The following is a 17,371-nucleotide window of genomic DNA, read 5'->3' as shown; positions in this document are numbered from 1 at the left end:
ATCACACCTGACTTAAATGTGGCAAAACCGAAAATGAAGCGTCTTTTTTGTCTCCACACCAATTAACCAGAGTTGGCAAATCTTCCTGGCTATACGCTAAAAATACAATATTGTCCTCATATATCAAATTGGGCAGCCGTTGTTTAACGCACTTCCCGCCTAATCTGTACAACAGATTATAAGAAATATTGTTGCCCTCTTTTCATATTTATTATATAAATCATGAACGGCAGCGGTGAGATAGATGATTGAGCGCAATTTTAACCTCGCCTAATACTTCGCGTACCTCGCCAGTTGTCGTAGTGCTTATGCATATACATGTTATTTCAACTTTATTATCATGATACATTTCCTGTAGGAAATCAATTTTGTCATGACGATACCTTAAACTTTTAGTGTTCCCCAGAAGTTCGCTGTTCAGGTTATCGTGTGCACTGCTTATGTCCAGGAACCACCTAAAGACGGATAAATGGTATGGTGGACAGACAGACAGACAGACAGACAGACAGACTGCAAATAATCTGGGCATTTCAAGGCCTTGTATAATAAGCAGCTGATCAGTTGTATCGTTGAAAATCGTCGAGCCTACTTAATTGCGCAAAAATTGAAACCTAGAGCGTCGTCTTCGTTTGCACAACAATTACCCAGAGTTTTCAATTCTTCATGGCTATGTGCTAACTGCACAATATCATCCGCATACATTAAACTTGGCGCGGTTGCTCAACGAACTTTGGGCTAAACTGAAGACAGATTATAATCTACATCACTGTCCAGTATCCTTCTTTCAATATTTATCATAATAAGCATGAAAAGCAGCGGTGATAAAGGACAACCTTTGCCTACCTGCTCAGTTGGCTTACTTTTTATCCCTTCCCATGTAATTTAAACATTATTACCTTGGTATATACCCTTTAGTAAATTAATTACCTCATGACCGATACCTTCATATTTTAATGTGTTCCACAGAAGTTCCCTCTTTACGTTGCCGTATGCACTGCTTATGTTCAGGAACGCTAAATACAGAGGCCTGTTTTCCGCCTAAGCTATTTCTATGCATTGGGTAAGCATGAACAGCCTATCATCAAAGCGCCTACTTCTTCTGAACCCGCTCTGAATTCTCGGACTGTATTATTGCTTTCTGCTCATAATTGCATTTCTAATTTCGTATCGCAATCGGTCTGAAGGATTTTATGTGCATCCTATCTGCTTCTCCTTTAGAAATAAAATTCATTTTACTTTGTGAGGAGCTGTGCAGAATTAGCTTCTTTCTTATGACTGCATGGCATGCTTTTAACATTCTTAGGTCAAGTTCATTATTCAGCTTGATTGGATTTTCGTCTATCCCTGCGGTTGCCAATAAAGGCACAGCTTAGTTGCCAATGGTACCAACCTGTGCGTTTTTCGGCGACATGCCAAGGGTATCACAGCCAGGCCAAACTCATGAAAGCGGTCGCCGCCCGTTGTGTGTGTACATGAAGCACGGGAAAATTTATTCGCGAGGAGGTTGAGAATGTGTGCATTACAACTGATTCCTTCCTCCGGCATATTGCCAATGAGTTCGCGATTTTTTCAGCGAAACTGAATTTTTTGAACTGCCTGATTTTCCGGTCGTTTTTGCGGTCTCTAGAGAGTCCAAAACATTTGTCACTGAGTGTATGTGTCACAAGTCAAAGTGATGGAAATAGGAAGAAGAGGACATTAATCTTGGTGGTTCAACAGCCAAACTACCGGTGTAGCCTTTCGAGTTGCCTCAATCTCGTTAGCCTCAAAATTGTTAGTCTCGATGACATGGGTCCCTTTTCGAAAACCCTAGCTGGCACCTGCTATGAACTCATCACTGTCTACCATTTTACCAAGCGGGTCGAAGCTGAGACCTTCCCCAATACTTCAGCAAGCCACGCTAGTTCAATTCCTGAGACACTGCCTGCTTTCTCACCTTGACGCTCCCTCAGGTGGTACACGTCATCCTCCCGGATTCTTTTCCATAATACGTCTCGGTATATTACTTAAACATGTATTCTTGTATAAAATGTTTTTATTAGAAATATACAGTTCTGCCTCCTTACAGTGTCCTTTATGCAGACCACCGGGAACATGATGCCTGTGGGGAAAAAGGCATCTCCAGACACACCAAGCGCACCTTACATTGTTTTTTCTCCACCTGCAAGTTGATAGTTCCTCGAGGGGGTGCGTTGGGACCATTTCAGAATGTCCCTCTACCGGTCACACTGCTGCAATCGTGCAGTGCTGCTGAACTATTCAGCTGCTGAGGCGATCCAGCACCCGTGACGCTGGGAAGACTTCTTTCTCAGTGATGAGCTCGGTTGGGGTGACATCAAAGGCCGGGTTCCAACATTCAATGCCTGCAAGTGCGAGAAACACACCAGTTCTGTCTTTCGTCCTGGCGGAGTTTACGTTCTACAGTCATGTATAACAAAGCGCTTTTTTGCATAATAGTATACTGTCAAAAACAATAAAAAATATACAACAAACAAATACAAAACGATGCTCCTAGAATCGGCACTAGTAATGGCATAGATCTAGATGCATCGCAAATCGTGCCAGGCATCGAAGATGCTGCAGACAGGCCTCCGGAACTAGCAACTGCAAGGCATCAGATGTCTAATCTTGTTACCAGTACATTATAAATAGAATAGTCGCTTGTTAAAATCAATGGACTGTTGAATTTGAGTTTATTTCAGAATTTAGATAATATATACAATTGTCTCTGTGAACAGGACTAAAGGTCACACAAGTGGTCACCTGTTGCATACATCAGGTGCAATCCTGTGAAATGAAAGGAAGTAGTCCGCGCGAAAATATAAATGGACAGATGGTACTCTGTCATTTTTCTGTCGCAGACTGATCTACGGCTCAAAAAGGTGACAGCTTGTCGTCAGCAATAAAAGCGCATTAATTTAAGCTCGAGATCAATGTATGCAGACAAAGCATTTACTGCTTTTTTTCACACCAGAAGGAACGCGCTACATTTTGATCTTGGATATAGACAGCGCAAACAAGAGCGGTAGCTTTAACAGCGTTGTACTTCATCTATGAAACAGAACAGTACTTGATGTATGAATGAACGTAACGCAACTAGCCTAACTTGTCATCTTACTACAGAGTATAGCGCTTGCTGAGTAATGGCAATGGGCACAGGGCGAGGAGGTACACTGGAGAGGTTTCTGCAATGTCTTCGGCAGCAAAGCACACATTACCCGCCACTAGGTTTTAGTTCGGTTGGCTTCTCCTCGCGGTGGCTGTGGTGTGGAAAATCAGTACAACAGACCAAAGGCCATCCTCAAAAATACCCCAAGTTCACATCGTTACGCAAATTTAGAGCACGAGCGCTGCCAGCATGCAAGTTCTATGTTCGCGAAGCATATCTCTCTGCGTGAAGAAAGTGATCGAAGTGCCACTTGCAGGCCCGCGGCACGCAGTTCGATATATTGAACCGGCAAAATTGCAGTTTGTTATACTGCCCAAGTTCTGCCTGCATTCAAAAAGGGGTTTCAAGGGGGTAATATGTGTGCGCAATACATCTTTGTTTGAACATATTTCTGGCGTAGAAAAAATATTGAACAGCAATACAGGCATTTGCAAAATAGCATTTTTCTAACGTAGAGGGCCATTTCATGAAAAAAAGGAGCGGGAATGTACTGAAGCTTTGTCGCAGACATTGAAGCTATGTGGACTTTTTGTGAAAATGGTTGTCAGAATTTAGGGGACGGAACGTACACACGCAGCCAATAGCTATTTGTGGGACCTCCGGCTGCTGGTACGCCATGGCTATTGCCTCTAACCGGTGACTCTATGGACGCCTGCGAGGCATGCATACGTGCCGCGCGCCGAGATCCTTACGCGTCGGCTGTCAATCGGTAAGGGGCATTCATCGCCATGCGCATCGTGCCTTCGCGCGTGGTTAGAGGGGCTGCAGCAGCTGCAGTCAGCTCAGACATGTCCCGTGGAAGTCAAGGGAGCCGTGCGTCTTCCGGTTGCTGTGTGCCATTATGCCGGTTCCGACACATGTGTGGCACCGACACCTGGCAGGTAATGATCCGGGTTCTTTCTCGCATTTTGTCCTTTGCGCATGCGCAGACATGCTCTGGCATACACGCATGGCGCGTACACAATGGGTCACCGGGGCTTTAGCTGTGCGTGCAGTACGATGCCATCGCGCAGCAGGTATGTTGAACCAAAGCCACACGAAGAAAGCATTCCAGAAAAGAAGTTGGCTCTACATTACTGTTCTACCGAATATCAGCATAAACATATTCAATAATCCAACACAACCACCATTAACATACCCCTTGTGCAAGCAGGGACTGTAAAAGTTCTCATCGCTTTTCCATGAGCAGCAATATTCCCCTTGTGTTGTGCACAGGAACATCCAGTACTGATCAGACAGGAAACGAAGCAGTGCAGTGTCCACATTTCAGCGACTGCCACCTGTGCACTCATTGGAAATGCACAACAACCGACAGATGGAACAAAAAACCCCATATGAGAGTGTCATCTGCCCTCTTTTAAGTTGTGTGTCGAGCAACCTGTGGTTGCAGGAAACACCTTGATTTTCTTTTGCCATCATCCTCGAAGACATAATCCACTACCCTCTGGGCACATGGCTTCCTTTGTTGTTTCGTCGTACCGATCTACAACGACCAGTGGCACTGAGGGCTCTATGTTCTCCTTAATCTTGCCTTGTGCACGCCCACTACAGTCCCTTTTTAGAGTAAGAAGCTTTGCCTTCCACATGCAAAGCTCAAGGTCAAACGCTTGAGAATGGCCTTAAACCAGGAGGAAGGGCGGAGGTGTGGCTGGTAGGTCAGATTACGTGCCTGGCTCGCTGCAGCTGCACTCGCTCCTTGCCGCTGCCTTCCTCGCCTTGAGTAACCCCTGAGCCACCCCTCGCCGAATCACGTGCTCTGAGCGGAGAGGGACCAAATAAAAAGAGTTTGTCACTCAAAGCATCGTCACACATCATGGCTCAACAGTGTGCTGAACTTTCCCGAAAAACGATTTGCAGTCGTAGGTGAGCACAGTCGGATCATCCGGCTGATATAGCTTGTTGACAAAAGGGCAGATAACTGAGCTAGTTGTTATTCGTTAATTATGAAAAAGAGAGGCGCTAACAAACAAAGACACAGAGGAGACACAGCGCTTACTCGCAACCGCAAGAAATTTTACTCAGAGGCTTCGATATATACAACAAAACCCAAGTAATCGCACGCCACATGGCGACCGATGTGCAGGAAAAGATTGCGCGCGGTTGTTAATCGCTCTTTAAAAAACTTTTCTCTCTCAGACAAGCCAATCGAAGGGTTATAAGCTGCGTTACAGCGAAAATGTGTGGCGTACGATACAGAGACGAATGAAGAATGAGAGAAGACTTGAGAAAAGTCGTCAACAAGTCCATGAACGTAGAGAAAGCGCTTATTCTAGGCAAAGCGGAAACGGCGCCCATCCTTTGTAAACCAGGCGCATCTTAGCTTTTCGCTTGTCTCACTAATTTAAGTTAGGTTGAAGCGCAGCCTATTTTTTTCTCTTTTAACCAACTGTATTTTTTCTCTAAAGTTAGCACTCTTTGGGCACTATTACTGCACCCAGTTTTTAAAATATCTTCGACTGGCGTAAGCTCATGTTAACTCCGTTTGGTGCGGGCTACCGCAAGTTTAACTTTTTTCTTACCAATTTCTGGAGGACTGTAAGCACAGCTTGAAAGTAAAGCCCAGGCTTGAAACAGCGCTGGACATACAGTGAAATGGTGAAGCCTGCTTTGCTGCTGCAATGCAAGCATGTTTGTGCAGTTAACCGCAAGTTTTGAGCCTACACACCCCTTAACAGTAGACTAAAATGAACCTTATAGTCCTGTTCGGCCTATCAGAAGTGCCCCAAAATATTAGAGGGCGTAAGATCAAGCAACCAGTGTAAGTAAAACAGCAAACTGGCAAACATAACTAGAGATGCTCTTGAATGGAACTGCTGTTAAGTACTGTAAACTAAAATATTTCGTAGAAATAATGTGCGGGAGCAAAACACCGCACACAGTGGTCATCTATTGACGTCTTTTTTGAGCCCTTTATAGAGCAGTTGCTAATACATGCAATGTTTTCACAACTCTCATGCTTGTGAACGAAACGTTACTGCTCTTGAGCAAGAAAATACGTCCAGAAACGCATAGCATGCATGCTATCCCACAACTACCAGAGCCTTGACAGGCTGGAATAAAATAAGCACAAGGTAAGCCTTTCAGTTATGCTCTAGTGGCGCTGCCATAGATTGTGTTCAACAAAGTATGCAAGCAGAGTTCTTCAAGTTTAACAGATAAGAGCTTAACTCCTTAGCCATGGTATGCATGTTTAGATGCACATTTCTGCCAATCACTTGGTAGGAAGTGCAGATAAGGATGCAAGTTTGGTTTTTTGAGCTCACAGTGAGCATCAACGGCTGCTACCTACTGGAACCAACAAAAACGCCTTAATAACCCCCCACTGTGAATATTTGTAGAATGTGCTGCGAAAACCTATTCTTTCGAGAGGGAAATACAAATGTTGCAAGATGAATGCTTGAAAGCAGCTAAAGTTTATTGATGGAAAATGAAATCAAGTAGTTTAGCTTAGTTTACTTTATAGGGTTTTAACGTTCCAAAGCGACTCGGGCTATGAGGGACGCCATAGTGAAGGCCTCCGGGAATTTCGACCACCTGGGGTTCTTTAACGTGCACTGACATCGCACGGGATCGAACCCGCGTCTTTCGGGTCAGCAGCCGAGCACCATAACCATTTACCCACCGCGGCAAAACTGAAATCAAAGCCTTAATCGAGCAAAGTGAGAAGGACTCCCGTAATGGCGAGTATTCAGTGTCGGATAGTGCCAATGCGCTCCAAAGAAATCCACGTTCACTGAGGTGTGGCACCTCACTTTAAGACTTAACGCACGGTGAAAAACATATAAGCACCAATAGCATAAGACTTCAGCTTTCAAGAATGCACATATTGTTACTTCCAAGAAAGTCTAGAGTGGATCGACTATGTTGCCACTCACTTACACACAGTAAACATATAGTCGTCCTCAGTCTTGATGTCACATACCATATAAACGAGTGAAGGGGCCGCACCCATGTGTTGTCCGCACCTGCGTGTGGGCGTTCCTCTGTTTTGCTGAAGGAAATAATTAAAAAATAATATCTATGTAAGGGCTGCACCCAAGGTTTTCACGACCGATGCGGGAAAAGCCTTCAAAATGCATGTTCCGTGGTCTAAGCTGTCAGCTCCGGCTACGAGCAGTGGTGCTCTTGATCGCGGGAGCTGCACATGCGCACAGAAGCTTCGAGGTGCCGCCCACAGATGGCGCCTGTGGCCACGGCTCATCATCATCATCGCCAAATTTTGTAGCGATAGCTACATTACGCTAGCCCTTGGAGCCTTCAGCGTGGCACCCCTTGAGCTGCGTGGCGGCGCCTTGGCTCGTCACGTGGTTAGAGCACATTGAGCACGTGGTCGCGTGGTGCAGAGCAGCTGCCGGCGGTGCGGCGCGCCGTCGAAACCGAGTGGGGCGAAATAAAAAGGGACAGAGGAAGGGAGAGTGAATCCACGTCCAGGGACGAAGATAAAGAAAGAACGACTAGCGAAACGGAGCGACGAAAGACTGAATCCAGGTTTACCCAGAGATAAACCAGCGCCATTTTTTCCTCCGCCACGAGCTCCCGCCATCCATATCGGAATAGTACCGCCAGCTCTAGCTTTTTGAGGCTGCCAAAGGCATGGGAGTTGTGGTAGCGTGTTAGTTCATTGTAGTTGCGGCATTCGTGCACTGCCGCCGAGCGTTGCAGTTCTACCACGATGGGCAAGCACTTTAATTGCTACACGGCTGGGAGTTCGCTGTCGAACACGGCAAGTGTGCGGTGGGCAGGAAATTCGACGTGGCCGAGAAATGCGTGCCACGATGGTGCAACCAAAAGTATACATTGAGGAACGCAAGCTGCAAAAAGCGCACTTTCCGAGGCAAGCCGTGCAAGTTTCCCGAACCGGAAGAACTGCTCTGCTAAGTGATGGAAGCGCGGAACAATGGCTACAGCGGGCATTCTGCGCGACTTCTTGCGGAATGAGCGTGCACCAGAGCACACCACCAGCTCCGAGTAGGAATACTCAGCGAGTGGCGATTGAATGTAAAATAATGCCGCTCATTGGTGGTGGGCGATGTCAAGTAGAGGTGAACGCCATGGTGGTCGGCACAGATGACCATCTGGTAGGCGCCTGGAACGAGGGAGCACTTTCGCCTAGCATGGCCTGCTGACTGCAGGAGTGTGTGAAAGTGGAGGTGAAAACATAATGACACCCGCAAATACAGGGTGTTCTGTATTTATCCCTCTGGGTTGCAAATATTCTGCACAAACTACTTGTCTGCTTGGGCTCAAGTACAAATAATAGAGTAGGTAATGCGAGACACGGGTTTCAACAAGTAATTTAAACATCAGAACTTTCCTGAATTGTCCACAATCGATGGACAACTGGAGTCTTCTGTACGCAGAATTTGGATAGAGGCGAGCGGAATAGCCGATTCGAGAGGCTGCGCCAACTTGCGAACTGCGAGGCATCCAGTATCTCTGCTCGGATCTAGGGTAGGTCTCGTAGTATCCCAGATGGCGTAGCCTGCCTGATATGCTGCTCCGCTCGCCTAGACAAAAATTCTAAGCGCAGGCGAATGCAGGTTTTCGCCGATTGAGGACAATGCAGGCAAGTTCTGATGTTTAAATTGTTGAAAAACGCGCACTATCATAAGCTGCCCTATGATCTGTACTTGAGGCCGAACAAGCAAGTGGTTAGTGCAAGAGAATACTATTTTACAACCTGAACAGATAAACACAGAACACCCTGTACACACTTGCTTTAGCAGTAAAGGCATTTCTAAACCAGCCCAACCCTACAGGATGTATTTTCTATGCAGGTACTGGAATTCAGCTGTCACTCTCGATGCACTTCCAGGACTCCTTCCCAAACCCATCTCTCCAGCTGACTTTAAATCAGTGCCCAAATATGTTTCCTTTCTTCAAATTGCACAAAAAACAAGCACAACAACACAAAAAGAATTTGCGGGGCTAGTTGGTTCATACTGAATTAAGGTTCAACTGTGCGAAAGAGTAGAACAGCACGAAGAAGCACATACGACAATTAGAAGCACAGACCGGGTCTGAAACTGGCCATTACGATTAGACTTGCACCCATCTTATGCAGGTTTAATTGGCGTGGCCACATGTCAGTCTCGGTCTGAGCATCTAAGTGTCATAAGTGCTGCTTACTGATACCTTACCCTTTCGCACAGTTGACCCTTATTTAATAAGTGCAAACATGCACAAACAGAGCATAAGTGGCCGATCGAATCAGCCCGTTTTTCACACCACTGAATTCAATCAATCTGTCAGGATCCTGATTTCCCTATTGCAGAGGGCAAGTAAAGAGCAATTTACACACATGTGTCCTGATTTTTCATTGTTAAAGGCTTGTTTCAATGGTTTCAAAGTGATGTTTTAATTTTTGCACTTCCATACTGTACTTCTTTTGTATACCGGTTTTAAGGTTAATTGGCGGGACATGGGAGAGGCCTTTGCCCTGCAGTGGGCACAGTCAGGCTGATGATAATTATGTCAAGGCTGAATTCCATTCACTGTTACCTTAATCTTTGGAATAATAAGATCTCTCCCATTAACGTCATTCTTAATAGAAATTAATGCCACATGATTTTATGTATTTTGGCGTTTAGAGTGCATTGCTTACATTTCTTTTATGTTGTTAATACAGGTTTCATATATTCTGTGTTACCACTTCATATTCATTTTTTTTGTTTGACCACAATTTATTTCAATTACATTAAAAATGACAAAGCATTTCTTGCATCATGGGTGGCTTGCACAGGGCCTGTCAACAGAGCATGTCATGAGGCTTTGTCCCCATGAAAAATGACCATTCGAAAAAAGAAACTCACCGGCATTGTGGTTAGAACCCACGCCTTCTGTGTGCCAGGCGGACACGCAATGCATATGCAACGAAGTATTATTGATTGAAGCTCGTCGGAGGTGTATGAAAAGAACACGTTGTGATGTGTACGACTGTAAAGTGTGTTGAGAATGTTTACTGATGTTAGACAACAATGACTTGCAAAAAACGTTCCTGACATCATCCAACGGTCATGTAATAAGTGTGACATGCCAACGATATCTTGCAACAAAACTCGCTGAGGTTCAATCGCATATGCTTGCGCACTTCTCTGATGCAGAAGACTTCAATGCTCTACAGTTCTTTATTGTTTGTTGTTTGTGCATTAAGTTTATTGATGATTCGTTTACCGCAATAAACCCATATAATTGCTAAAGTACCTAAAATAAATAAATACATAATTTAAAATAAGTTTATTCGCCCATTGTTTCAGAGGTCATCACTATCAGCCTATCTATGCCATATGCAGGACAACTGCCTCTCCAATATCCCTCCAGTTAACCCTGATCTGTGCAAGCTGCGGCAACCTTATCCCAGCAAACTTCGTAATCTCATCCGCCCACCTGTGTTTATGACATCCCCTGCTGTGATTTCTCTCTCTTGGAATCTGTCCATTACCATAATGGTATTTTTGATTGGTCTTATTCGAGTGCTCTGAAAAGAGACCTTGCTTTCTGCTGGTCGATATGAAGACCTACTCTGCGTTCAGCTGGTTCTTTCGTAGTGTTGGCCTCCAGCGTGGGGCGCTCTCATGCACTCTGAAGAATAATTCAGAGCAACTAGACGTTCCTGATCACGGGTACCCTACCGAACCAATCCCAGCGTAGTGCCAGCTGGCAGCCGATCCACGATGCCGTGGTCACCCAGTTGCGGGCAGTGAAGTGGCTTTGTTTCAAGCGACTTCATTGTACATTGCCATTGTACATAGCAGCAGTCATCAATGCGATGTCAATGACTGCACCAGACGCATTTTCAAGTGTGGAAAAGGCTCAGCATGAGGCGCCTTGTGTGGTGCATTTGCACCTGTATTTTATACGACATATCTCCACAGCTCCACTTTTGCATCATACAAATGTAGTCGAGGTCCCCATTAGAACACACAGTGCAAAAAATCTGCGTGTGAACATTGAAAGTAGTAGTAAACTTTTGTGGCTCGTAGTGGCAGTCTGAGCTGGCGAACTTATTGTGTGATAACTGCGCTGACAAAGCTCAAAAGCGATGTTGTGGTTTTGATTAAACCCCTCTTATTCAGCGGGTATTCTGAGGAGAGAATATAGATGTGCTCTGTGGGGTTGAGTTGAGGATATAAGTACGTTCTCCCCACTCAATCGCGGCTGACACGGTTCAAAGCCGCCCGGACCTCACCCCGTGATCGCGTACGCTACCGAGCGCTCACCGACCACGGCGGGCCTTGCTCTGGGGGAACAAAGGAACGACACATTGGCTGACACAAACAGGCATTTATTGCTACAGAAACAATAGCGCCAGCTAGCAACAAGGTACGCTAATGAATCGAGGTCGTCCGACTCACCAGCAGTGTTCCGAGCGAATGTTTGCCCGCGCTAGGGCAAGGGATATAAACTCCGCAGGCCGGACGGGACGAGTACGTGAGCCTGTCTCTCCGTCGCTTCTTCGCCCCGCCGGCGAAGAGCGGAGCCGCGAGCGACACGTCCGCTCAGGCCGACGATCCCAGCCCCAAGCCCCTCTCCCGCGCGCGGGCTTTGGCAGTCTCCGCGCAGCGATGCTGAACTCACAAGGGATTGCGCTCAGCCTCGAGGTGAGACCGCCGCTGCACAGTGCCTCGCGGGAAAGCAAACTCAGGGGGCTGCAGGGCAGGTCCCCACATCCCTCCAACCTTAAATAGACCCACGCGCCTGAAGGTACATGCTATGGAGGAGTCTCCTGGTCTTCATGTCCTTGAGGCACGTCTTGCAGTGGAGGTCACGCCGACAGCGTCCACGCAGACTTCCGCGGTATTCCGAAGGCGGCGTGAAGGTCTCCGCTGGGACGACTCGTATGGCCCGCGGACTACCATGTCCGCAGGCCTGCGAATTGAAGGCCGGTGGGAAAACTGCAGGCCAGGATCCTGCAGTAGTCGCCAGGGCAGCAGCAGCCTGAGGTGACTGCTGACTGGTCTCGCCACAGCTGCCCCGGATGGATACGGCGAACCCGATACAGGCCGCTCCGTCGCAGCAGGTGGCAGCGAGACGATGTGCACCGGTCAGCAAGCCTGGATGGCTCCACTGGATCTGCAAAATTGCCGAAACGCTCTCGGCGTGCCTTTAACGTAGGTCACGGGAGGGGAAACGGCATCCGCAAGGGCCTCATGGCACAATGCCTAACTCGCTAGCAAACGTGTCGGCGGCTGTGCAAACGCAAAGTTCGATTGAACAAAGCTCTTTCCTGAGTTGAACGAGACTGCTCAGTTCGTGCGAGGTTACAAAAAAAAACGGACGGGCAGCAAGTGCGCCCCCTCTCAATGAAACGGTCCGGTGGTCGTGTCTCTCTTAACGTGGTGCAGGCAGCTCCAAAAAGCCTCAGGCCTAACTACCACTCCGACAACGACCGTGACCACAACAAAGACCCGAAACGGGTTATGTGCGCGCAGCCGCGAGGAGACGTCCGCTTTGTGGGGTGGTCCTACCCCGCTCACTGCACAAAGCAGCTTCTGAGCGGTCGGCGCCCACCGTATCCGACGGTGTCGGAGCGCCCGGTGCCGAGCTGCAATACCAGCGAGCTCGTAGCGGCACCCGTGACCCCAAGCCACCCGGCTCCCGGAGCCGCGACTCCCAGAGTCGAAAAAGAGACAGTATAGAAAATATATATAGAAACTCGGACCACCCACGCGGCTTCCGTACTCACTCGCTTCGGGCTCGGCGACTCCGCGGGCGCTAGGCCTCGCGCTCCCTCGGTGCGAACCAAGTGATTCTCAAGAAGAAACTCCAGGGACAAAAATGTGCTGAGCATGTCGAAAAGTTCAAACATGCTGCAGAGCAATACACCTCGCACTCAAGAAAACATGACGCAGGTCCTAGCGATCAAAATTCACTCTGGGCCTAGCACTTGTCAAGTCCGGACAAAGAGCGTTCCTCGAACCGAACCGACAGTCGTCCAATGTTCCAAGAGCAGGCCCCACGTTGGGCGGCCAGATGTGGGGGTTGAATTGGGGAGATAAATACGTTCTCCCCACTCAATCGCGGCTGACATGGTTCAAAGCCGCCCGGACCCCACCCCGTGATCGCGTGCGCTACCGAGCGCTCGCCGACGACGGCGGGCCTTGCTCTGGGGGAACAAAGGAACGACACATTGGCTGACACAAACAGGCATCTATTGCTACAGAAACAATAACGCCAGCTAGCAACAAGGTACGCTAATGAATCACGGTCGTCAGACTCACCAGCAGGGTTCCGAGCGAATGTTTGCCCGCGCTAGGGCAAGGGATATAAACTCCGCAGGCCGGACGGGACGAGTACGGGAGCCTGTCTCTCCGTCGCTTCTTCGCCCCGCCGGCGAAGAGCGGAGCCGCGAGCGACGCATCTGGTCGGGCCGACGATCCCAGCCGAAGCCCCCTCCCGCGCGCGGGCTTTGGCAGTCTCCGCGCAGCGATGCTGGCGGCCTCTCTTGCTAGTTAATGTAACTCACAAGGGATTGCGCTCAGCCTCGAGGTGAGACCGCCGCTGCACGGTGCCTCGCGGGAAAGCAAACTCAGAGGGCTGCAGGGCAGGTCCCCACAGCTCTGACAGAAAGGTGTGCAATTTTTTGGCTGGCACCACAGAAAGCCAGCCACAAGATGTTCAGGTTTTTTTCCTTAATGTGACCACTTTGACAGCGCCTCCCATATTGTGTGGGCAATGCGTCATTCCACTCAGATTCACTGTTCGCTCCTGATTTGTGCACTCTGGGTCAGGGGATCAAAGCGGCCAGTTCAAGTGTCATTAGAAAAAATTTATTTTGAATTGTTTTAACACCGTTAAGGGGCCAGTGGTTTCATTCTGTTCGCATTACACGCCCTGCTCATTACTTCTTTATTAAGAAGCAGAAGTTCAGAGGGGCACAAATATAACCCAGTTGCTGGCGATTCGCATGACTGGCTTTCGGTGCCATTTGTGCAGGCGTGTAAATATCAAAATCTATTCAAAGTGTGCCAGCTGTCTCAAGTCACTACTGGAATGGAGAGGAGGGTACGCACCAATCTTGTTGGCCGTGTCGCCATTGGTGGTGACCCGGTCAGCTACAACCAAGACTGCATGCACTCGTCTCGTAGCCAGCAGGGCAGCGGCCATGCTGTCACATACGATTGGGGCTGGAATGCGTTTGTGGAGCAGCTCGTAGGCCGTCAGCCGCGAGTCCTGGTTGTAGAGGCGCGTCTTGGTGCATTAGGCGCGCTCCAACCGGCCACTTTCATCCAGACGCCGCACCACACCTGCGCACCAGCATGTACGTCATTGTAAGCTTGCGTGTCGTTGCTTATGATACCGCACAGGCAGTACACATTCCGTACAGATGCAGCACAGACTTATTACAACGCACTACAACGCAGTACAGAGAGAATGCACATGTGGGACATGTGCAGCGCTCGTGCAGTGTGAACTGTTGACAATCATTAAATGAAGCACCCATGGATCTGTGTTACAAACTGGCACACAATAAAAAGCTAAATAAGTTTTAATATTGCATGGCATTCTGGCAGGGATCTTGAGTTTATGCTGTATTAACCAGTATTATCTATCAAGGCAAATATCATCACTATCATCACTGTCAGCCTAGCTGTGTCAACTGCAGGAAGTGGACACCCCCGATGATGTTGAGTTAGCCTGCAGCAGCCACTACCCTCTTTCACCAGCAACTGATCTGATCAGCATACCAGATTATGTGCTGTTTTCTGTTGTGATTTCCTTCCCTTCGTGGAATCTTCTTATTGCCTTATGGAGCCACCAGAGATCATTCTCTGGATTTCATCCGTCGGCCTAGTCTATTTCATCCTGACTTGCACTAAGATGTCACTAACTACTAAATGGTGTTATCAAATGTATGGATCTCTCTGTCTCTTAACATTCCTCGGACATTCTTCTTTTCATACGTCTTTGCACTTCTCTGAAACTTTATTTCAACTGGTTTCGTCACCTTGCAGGCTTTGGATGAGAACTGGCAGGATAGAACTATTACTGTATTTCTAGTCATTGTGTCTTGCACAATGGTAAGACTTAGGCAGCCTAAAATTACATGCCATGGCACATTTTACTTTGCTGTTCCCAGAGATTTGCTCGAAAACAAAATCGATGTGAGCAGGAAGTAAAAATTCAGTTGCTGTTTACGCAATATCTTACGAGTAGAACCGCATAATCTCAACACTGGATGCGCCGGTCTTTCATCTAGTCCTCCCACGTTATTCCACGTTACTCTAAGTTTTCATTTCGGCATCAGTTCCGTCAGCATCACTATCATTTGGCTGTGCAATCGTCGTGTGCTGTATTTGCTGAGCATAACGCCACCTGTGAGTCGGAGCTACAATGCAAATTTCAAGTTGAATGCTTTTTACGCAGAAAAATGAGAACTAGAAAGCAGGCGAAGTTTGGCGGGGCAAAAAAATCTATCCGGGAGAGGCACAAAACATATTTAGGTCAGTGAATCAAAAACAAAAAGGCAGGCGGGGCCGACCATGGTAACAAAGCCATGCTAGCCAGAACTTTAGGATCGTCCGGGCGCAGCATCTGCTGTTTTCGCCGCAGTATTTAAAGAACGGATGCTCAGTATATTTTAACGAAATGAACAGATGCATTTATTATGCCGGTGTGATTTGTGTAGGATAGTTTTAAAAAAACCGCTGCCAGAATATACAGCATTCAGCAGCATCTCATTGACACGATTCTCGTTGATACGAATGATCAAATTCCCTGGCCAAAATGTGTTGCGCACAATATTCAGTAATTCGGATGTTCGAGCACGCGTCTGCCCAACCAGATGATATGAGCATTCGCAAGCCACCATTGCACCGTCGAACACTAAATGCTGCCTGTGCATTGCCAACGCCATGATCACCATGCAGTCGCGTGGCACGCACCGTGAGAGCTGGCGCTCAGCCCGCACAACGCTAACGTCGCGAGCGAGGGATGGCGCAGGATCAAAAATTCCACCAACTGGAAACAGGTCTCTGCAGATGCATTTCCATTGCTTCTACATAGGATATTTTGTTTCAGATAATATGAATTTTCGATGCTGCGACTATTTTTCGCAACCCAATGAGAGTTGTATCGCCATGATTCTCTTGTATACTTTTGTCTAGAGCGAAACCAGTTTACCCATTTTGTGAATTGCAGTGCGCGCTGTTGTTTTTTTTCGCAGCATTTTTAAGCCTGCCATTGTAGTCTGGGCACCGATGTCCTCAATAATGTGCCGCGAGAGTTGCCTACTACAGTCTCCCATTCATTCTTTCATCTGCTTCTTCCCATCTGAGCCCTCTGTCTCCTGAAGACATTGAGTGAGTTACAGCAAAGGGATTATGGCGCCCTTCGCACCACGCTCTGGAGAGCAATCTTTGATGATGAAGTTTCCACTAGTGCACATCAAGACGTACTGAAGTGCTGACCTGCACTGATGGCACTGCTCCTGTGCAGATGTCCTAGTCCATACCCTTTGCCGCTAGGATAGACACACTACGGGTGCTGTGGCGTTAATAAATACCCGTGGAAAATAAACGGCTTCTTTTCATATCCTATTTCAAAGAAGACATTTTACCAGTTGTCCATGCGAGCATCATCATCAGATTATCTATGCTTGGTGCGAAGGGGCCAAAAAAATGCAATGATTCAGAAAGGGCGACACTTTTTTTGCTGTCCACTAAGGGAAACAATTTTATTTATGGCTGCATACATTGCGGATATTGAAAAAGCAAAGAAACGCAAAGTAAATGTGCTTAAACAGCAAACATGAAATAGCAGACGATGACGATGATCGTAGTAGACATGGATGAATGAATGGGTACGGCTGAACCCTTTAAATCGGGCGGTGGCTCAAGCCACCTAGCCATGACCTATGAAATTTTACTCTTCTCTTGATTTTAGCCACCAATCAGATAACCTACGCTTGGTTGGTTGGACAAACAGGGCAACTGAGCGCCCTTAATGGCCAAAACTGTAACGAAAGTTTGCGCACGCTGCACGATAGGACCCCGCCATATCTTCAGTTCTAGTTCTGAAGGTATTGGCGCATATATCGCAAGCGCTGTTAATAAATGCCTCAGTTCGAAACCCAACGATATTGCTACGACCGGGGGTGTATTCAGACCAAGACGAGCGACTGAAACGAGCTGGGGTCCACTTTCCGAGCACGAGACACATCCACCTCGTTCTCATCTTCTGCGTAGTCGGCGATACCGACCA

The 17,371-nt window shown here is 47.5% G+C and overlaps 1 pseudogene; it reads right to left on the bottom strand.

The window, feature by feature from the left end:
- Positions 1-2,259: 2,259 nt before the first annotated feature.
- LOC144103364 (methylthioribose-1-phosphate isomerase-like) overlaps positions 2,260-17,371 on the bottom strand; it is a 37,442-nt pseudogene continuing 22,330 nt past the window's right edge.

The sequence above is a fragment of the Amblyomma americanum genome, chromosome 9 (genome assembly GCF_052857255.1).
Source record: "Amblyomma americanum isolate KBUSLIRL-KWMA chromosome 9, ASM5285725v1, whole genome shotgun sequence".
In the NCBI taxonomy this organism is placed as follows: domain Eukaryota; kingdom Metazoa; phylum Arthropoda; class Arachnida; order Ixodida; family Ixodidae; genus Amblyomma; species Amblyomma americanum.
Note: the sequence above shows the minus strand (reverse complement) of the source record. Positions and strands in the feature narration are given on the sequence as shown.